Source organism: Pinus tabuliformis, chromosome 2_2, assembly GCF_031772625.1.
Source record: "Pinus tabuliformis cultivar Carrire ecotype Pingquan chromosome 2_2, CPIR1, whole genome shotgun sequence".
NCBI classification, from domain to species: Eukaryota; Viridiplantae; Streptophyta; class Pinopsida; order Pinales; family Pinaceae; genus Pinus; species Pinus tabuliformis.
Window position 1 is genome coordinate 1,091,443,385 of NC_142300.1, and position 8,093 is coordinate 1,091,451,477.

Genomic DNA, 8,093 nt, shown 5'->3' on the forward strand with positions numbered 1-8,093 from the left:
AACTATTGATAGATATTTCCTCCCAAAATAGGCTTATTCACCAACTACTTCAGCGCAGAATGATCTATGAATATTTTAAAATGTGCTCGCAACAAGTAATGTATGAACTTCTGCAGTGCATACACCATGGCTAACCACTCCCTTTCTGTCATGCTGTAATTCATTTTTTCCTTAGACAACTTCTCACTTGCAAATGCTATGGGATGATCAATATCCCTAACTCCTAGATGGGATAGTACTACTCCAAAAGCTATGTAAGATGCATCAACATGCACATGAAAATCTTCCTTCTAATCCAAGAAGACTAGAATCGGCGCAGTTACCATCTTTTCTTTCAGTACTTCCAAACTCTTCTAGCATTCTTTATGCCATTGGAAGGACACATCCTTCTTCAACGACTTCTCCATCAGCGCAATTACTTTCACATACCCTTTAATAAAATTTCTATAGTAACCATTGTGTCCTAGAGTAGTTTGTAGTTGTCTTACTATTTTTGGTGCTGGGAGGTTCACAATGACTATGATCTTCACTAGATCCACCATCAATCCTTGTTTACAAACCACATGTCCCAAAAATATTCCAATTGCATGTAAAATATTAACTTCTTCAGGTTCAAAGATATCTGATACTTCCTACATGTATCCAACATCAATCTTATGCTTGCCACATGCTTCTTTAATAGCCCAAACATTGTCCAATCTTCGAAGTAAACTTCAAGAAATTTGTGTACATACTCCTTGAAATCTGCAATTACAACTCTAAAGAAAATATCAGGTGCATTCTTCAACCCAAAAGGGATCACTATATTTTGATAGGAGCCTCATTCCATGGCAAACATTATCTTATGTCTGTCTTGTGGTGCAATTCTGATTTGATGATACCCTAAGATGCCGTCTGTAAAAGAGTAAGCCTCTTGTCCTCCTACATTATCCAGCACTTCATCTATAAATGGTGTAGGGAAAGGGTCATGGAGGCATGCATCATTCAACTTCCTCAAGTCCACATAGATTCTAATTTCCCCTTTTTCCATCTTCTCTTGAACTACCATGGGACTTACCCATTCAGACTCTTCAACAGGCTCAATTATCCCCGTTATTAACTTCTTATCCAATTCTTCTTGTACTTTTCCTTACATTTTCGGTTCAGTCTATAAGGCCTCTACTTAACAAGCTTCGCATCAGGCTTCATAGGAATCCTCATAACTCTCAAATCCCCTATGACTCCTTTCATGTATGAAAATTTAGTGGGAAACAACTCTTGGTATTCATGCTACAAATCTATTATCTTGCTGACAATGTCTTTGTCCTAGTAATCTACTATGGTCTTATACTTCGGTTAAGATTATGACCCTATATTCACCTTCCTCATCTTCAATGGATTATTTATATTAGGAATCTCTATCTTAGGTCCATTTACTTTGTGATGTCCCTCTAACCCTTTGATATCAATGTTGCGAGGATCTTCTTCCTCTTCTATAATGAGATTATAGCTTTCTATGACATTTCAGATCTGTGCAACCCAATTAGTTTGCCAGATAACTGGAACTTCTTTTTCAAAAATATTTTTCTTAACTATATTTAGTGTTGCATCTATATGTGGATAATCATCTTCAAATTTAAATGCGATCACAAATCCATCCACCATCTTCTCCCAGCTAGTAGTGCCCTGTTCAATTTCAGTTTCAAAATTCCAATTCTGAGGGATTGTTTCTAGGGTATGGATGAAACCATGCACCCATTCTTCTCGCATAATTTCTTACCAAAATACCATACAAAGTTGTATGTGGTCTCTAGGATAATTTTGGCAATCATACCTATCTACGAGCTTTTTTTCTACTTGTCCAAATCTTACCCACATTAACCTCCTCCACTTCTACTAATCTTCTATATTCTTCTTATGCATACCCCACCATCTAGTAGGTGTAGCCCTCAGTGTTTGGTCCAATGCTAATAGTCTCTTACATTCTGGTATCCTTCTTTCCTACTCTTTAAAGAAATTATTTACATCACCCAAACAATCATATAAAGGTAATTCACGTACCTGAGTTGTCATGCAATGCACTACTTTAGTGATCCTTGCACATCGCCTTGTAGACACTTCATGCAATCTGTTCTACCAGTTCTCCAATTCTTCTTCTTAATCCAAGGTACAAGAACTATCTTGCTCCCAAGTCAACTTTCCATCTACAGTGGTATTGATCCATTCTTCTTCCTTCGTTGTGATATGATAGATATTATCAATGTCATATGCGCTATATTCTTCTTTCACGGGCTTCGTATACCTCGCCCCTTCTGATGGATCCAATGGAAAAATAATATCATTTGCCTTTTCCTCAGATTAATTATAGCCATCTTAGCAAATGCCCAATCCAATCCAAGCAATGTGGGGTAAGGATTAATATCATCTACTATCTCAATCACTTTGAAGTTAGTGGTAGTGCGCACTCCATCGATGCCCACTGTGACATTAGACAACATTCCTAGGGGTAATATTTCCTAGTGATTTTCCATCTTCATCTAAATAGTAGACCATTGCAACTTCAACTTACCCATCAATTCCCAAGTCTACCTAGCAAGACATTAGCATCAAATCCCAGATCTAAGATAACTTGTTCCATGTCATACTCTCTAATATGCACTGTAAGCCTCATTTCTTTCCTTATTCTCTTCTTGTGTCTATGAAGATTATTCACTTTGCGCATCACACTCTATGGTACATCCTTAGAAGTACATGAGTCTATCAATTCCTATAATCCCTCCACAACCCTTTGTTTCCTCAACAACTTCATGAAAATCTATAGAAAAGACTTCAAGACATTCGGATCCATCTCTTGTGTTGCAACAGGTACTATCTCGTGGTTATCCTTCTGAGTCGACTATGTGGTAGAGGGTGAAGCTCGATCATCCATAAAGCTTCTCCTTGCCTCCATGAATGCTTTTTTTTCCTTCAAGATAGAAAATGCATGAGATTTTTCAATAGTCTTCCTTATACATGTAGCTTCAGCTTCATTTTTCGCATCGGCCTTATCATTCCTAGTCACGGTTCCGCTTCTTGTTACAATGACGATGCGCGGTTGATATTCTCTTGTCTCAACAGTCATCATTTGGACATTTTTTGTAGGTTGTTAGTTTCTTTTCTCCAACATATTCACAATAAGGATGGGACATTCTTCTATGACATGATCAAAAGACTTACAGTGATTGCTAGTTGTCACCAGTTTCTAACAGTCTCTCGCGAAGTGTCCTACCTGTCCACAGTTATAGCATATAATCTGGCCACATCCTTGACCATATATTCATCCTCATCCTCGCCCTCATTCTTGAAATCCTCCTTGACCAACATGCTGGAATTTCTCTTCATGTGAGTGTCTTTCGGCATGACTATTAGCAATGCACTCCATCATTAAGTCATAACTTCAACAATTTTTCTCATCATGACCTACCGATCTACATAAGTTACAAAATAGTTGCTTTGGGGTTTGTATATATTTCTTTAATAGATAGTAGTATTTAGAGAAATGTTGATCTTACATCCTACAAATCTTCCACCATAGACTTGGATTTACTAGATTAGGCAATCCACTTGCAATGTAATCTTTGAACATAGGGCATTGATCCTTATAATGACATTCTTCTTTGCATTTTGTACACCACACTCTGATATTTCTGGTCTGAATTGTTTACCCTTCTTTAGATCCTGCAATCTCAGGGTCAAAGTAGCTAGTTGATTATGTATTTGTTGTACTCCTGCGTGAGTATATCCAACTGGAAAAGCTTCCAACTTCATCGCAATCTCTAATGCTTCAGCTTGCATTGCGATCTTCTAATGCATTAATGGTAACCTAATATGTTACAATAGTGCAACTATGAACCATTCCTTATGTTGTTGTGGGGGTATCACAAAGCTCACTTGACCCATTAAAAACTCGAATATCTGATCCAACTGCCACACAGATTGATTCGGTGCTTGCTTGACCTCTTTTAGCTCTGTGATACACTGCAATTCTGATTTTGGTTTCTTGAACTCTACTACCAAGGCTTTCTTAATTTCATCAAACGTAGCATTCGGATTACTCACGAAGTATTTCATATAACATGCGAGTTCCCTCTCCCTCAACGACGTGATGAGTTGTGCCTTATTTACATTATCATTATTAATATATCTTGCCATCCATATTACATCAACTATGAACCAAAAATGGTTAGGGTCCTCTGTTGCCAATGTAGGTTTTAACCCCATATAGAAATTACCTGCATATAAATTCTAAAACAAAGATAATAAACAATGCGAGAGCATAACACACAAAACACATATACAAAGAGATTTTCCCTTGGATCCCAAAACCGGGACTACCAACTTATTCCTTTCAATGTTACAATACATATTTATACATGCCAAAGCATCCAATACCATGGACCAAAAACCATTTGTCAAAATCATGCAAAAAACCATAGGTAGGTCCGCCCAACCTAATATAGGGTCCAAAAACAAAATTTCCTCGGGTGTTGCCCTGGACCCCATAGAGTGGGGTTACCTACACCCCTCAAACCCCTTGTGACCCCCCCCCAACTATGCAATCCGCGCAACGAAGGGGGTGCCCCGCCCCCCTTCTAACCCCTCGGTTAACTATGTCAGCTAGTTGTGGAAAGAATATAACACAACCAACATTCTCCCACTTGTTTTTTTCATTCCACAAGGGGCCACAGGAGAGCTTAGTCATTTATCCAGCCCTGCAATGCACATTGTTTCTCTACATCAAGAGAACTTCTCAGAGCTCACAGATTTTGTCAATGCATCTGCAGTATTCTCCAAAGTGTCCACCTTTACCAGCAACACCTTTTTGTCTTCTATCATATCCCTCACAAAGTGATACTGAACATTAATGTGCTTTGTCTTTGAATGATATGAAGGGTTCTTTGCCAAGAAAATTGCACTTTGGCTGTCACAGGCTATCCTTATAGCTCCCTGTACTAACCCCATACTTGAACACAATATCTACAACCAAATTGCTTCCTTTTGTGCATGAGTGGCTACCATGTATTCTGCCTTTATAGTTGATAGTGCCACTAAAGATTGTTTCTTACTCATCCAACTGACTACACCTCCAAATAGGTTAAGCACATACCCACTTTTGGAACTTCTCTGATCCAGATCTCTAGCCCAATCTGCATCAACAAAGCCACAAATATCCAACACTCTATCCAATCTTGGTATTTCTCGGTAGCATAAACCATAATCACTAGTGCCACGCAAATACTTGAAAACCCGCTTCACTATTGTCCAGTGCTCCTTCCCCGGTTTTAACATAAACCTGCACAATACTCCCATTGCATGTGCAATGTTTGGTCTAGTACAAACCATCGAATACATCAGGCTACCGACTGCACTTGCATATGGAACACGGGACATGTCCTCTTCCTCTTCTTGTGTCTTGGGACACTGTTCAGCAGATAACTTTACACCTACATGAATAGGAACCTTCACTGGTTTACTATCCTGCATATTAAACCTCTACAATATTGTCTCGACATAATTCCTCTAGTTTAACCAGAGCTTCCTCCTCGTCCAAACTCTTTTAATTTCCATGCCCAAAATATAGTTTGAAGCACCAAGATATTTCATGTCGAATTTAGAGGACAAATGGTTCCTCAAATCTTGGATAATTTCTTTGTCATTTCCAACCAGCAACATATCATCCACATACAAGACCAAATAAATAGCATGGTCCCCAAATAATTTAAAATACACACAGTGATATGCTTTTCTTCTGGTGAAGCCAAGTCCTCGTATAAATGTATCAAATTTCCGATACCACATCCTTGGTGACTGTTTTCACCCATACAGAGACTTCTTTAACTTGCATACCCTTTCTTTCTTACCCTTCACGACAAAACCTTCAGGTTGTTTCATGTAAATCTTCTCTTCCAGATCCCCGTGAACAAATGTTGCCTTCACATCCATCTGTTCTACCTCAAAATCAAAAACAACGGCAATAGATAGAAGTAATCTAATAGAAGCTACCTTGGAACAGGAGAAAAAATATCACCAAAATCAATTCCTGCCACCTGGGAATAACCTTTTGCTACCAACCGAGCTTTGTATTTCTCCACCTTTACTTACGCATTTGTCTTCTTCTTGAACACCCATTTGCTGCCAATGGGTTTCGTTCCAGCCGACAACTCCACTAGATCCCATGCCTCATTTTTGTGCAAAGATGTCATTTCGTCAACCATGGCCTCTTTCCAGAGTTTTCCATCCTCTAAATATATCACTTCCTTCATAGTTCTGGTATCATCATCAGTAATAGACAAAGAAAAATTTGAATAGAAAGAAGATGGACTATACCTTCTGGCTGCCTTCTTTCTCGAACTGATCTTCTCACACCCGGAGTCTGTGGCTCTTCATCTTCTGATTCCTCATCTGCTGTAGAGTCTGAATCTTCCTCCTTAAGCTCAAACTTTATCTTCTTAGGTTCCTTTGGTTGGACTTCATGTTTAATAACATCTTTCACCTCTCTGAACACCACATCTCAGCTATACAAAACCTTCCTTGTTACTGGGTTCCAAAGCTTATAACCCTTTAAACCATCCTTATACCCAATAAAGATGCACTTTTCAGATTTACTATCCAACTTTGTTCTTTTCTCCTTTGGAACATGTACATATGCATCCCATCCAAATACCGTCAGATGTGAAAGAGAGGGCTTCTTACCAATCCATACCTCTTGTGGAGTCTTATCCTCCAACGCTAATGAAGGTGATCTATTGACCAAGTAACATGCAATCTCCACCGCCTCTACCTAGAATTCTTGTCCTAACCTGGCACCAGTGAGCATGCTTCTTTCCCTTCCCATCAACGTCTTCTCCATTCTTTCTGCAACTCCATTATGTTGAGGTGTATATAGATTAGTTTTCTGCCATGCTATACCACACTTCTTACAGAATTCTTCAAATTCCTTATCGCAAAACTCTTCACCATTATCTGCCCTCAACACTTTTATCTTCTTCTCTATCTAGTTTTCCAGCAGAGCCTTAAAATCTTTAAACCTGTCAAAGACTTAAGATTTATTCTTAAGAATATATATCCATGTATTCCCTGAAAAGTCATCTATAAATGATACATAGTACACAGACTTACCCAGTGATGGAACCTTTGCAGGTCCAAACACATTAATGTACACAAGCTCTAATATTGGTTTCACACTCTTACCACCAGAGGGGAAACTCACCCAATTCTTCTTCCCATATACACAATTTTCACAGAAATAAATATCTATAGAGTTATTACTCATACCTTCTACCATACCTTTACCATGAAGTATTCGAAGGCCCTTCTCTCCAATATGTCTAAGCCTTTGATGCCACAACATGGTCTTCTCTCCAGAGACCACTAGATTTTTTTCTCCACTCTTAGGAACCACGAAACTATTGCACCCATCAACAACAGTGCTACCTTGCAGCTCGTATAGAGTTCCAATACAAACTCCCCACATCAATACCAATGCTCCCTGAACCATCTTGCAGGTATCCTTCTCGAACATTGTTTTCACACTTGCATCATCTAGCTTGCTTACAAAAATCAGATTTCTTGCCAATGTAGGAATATGTAGAACACCCAAAAGTGTTCTAACTCTTCCACCTTGCAACTTCAACCTTTCTTTTCCGCGACCAATGACTCTAGCCTTCCTATCATCCCCTAAGAAGACATCACCACCATCAAATTTCTCATACTCGCATAACCACTCTCTATGGGGAGTGAAGTGAAAGGACGCACCTGAGTCAATCAACCATGCCTCATGATCTACATGTGTACTTGAAGAAGCTAGGTACACATACATACCTTTATCTGAGGTGGTTTTCACCTCTGCAGAAGGAGCATCATCATATCCCTTTCCTTTGTCAAGAGCTTTATATTTACAATCCCTTTTTTAGTTCCCTTCCTTTCCACATTTCCGGCACACCACCTTTACAGGTTTTCTTGGAGATTTAGATCTCCCTCTAGATTTTGGTCTCCCACTCAATGACTTACTTTTGTTTTTGTTCTAGGACCGTCCTCGTATAGACAAGGCATCACCATTTTGGCTCCATATTTTT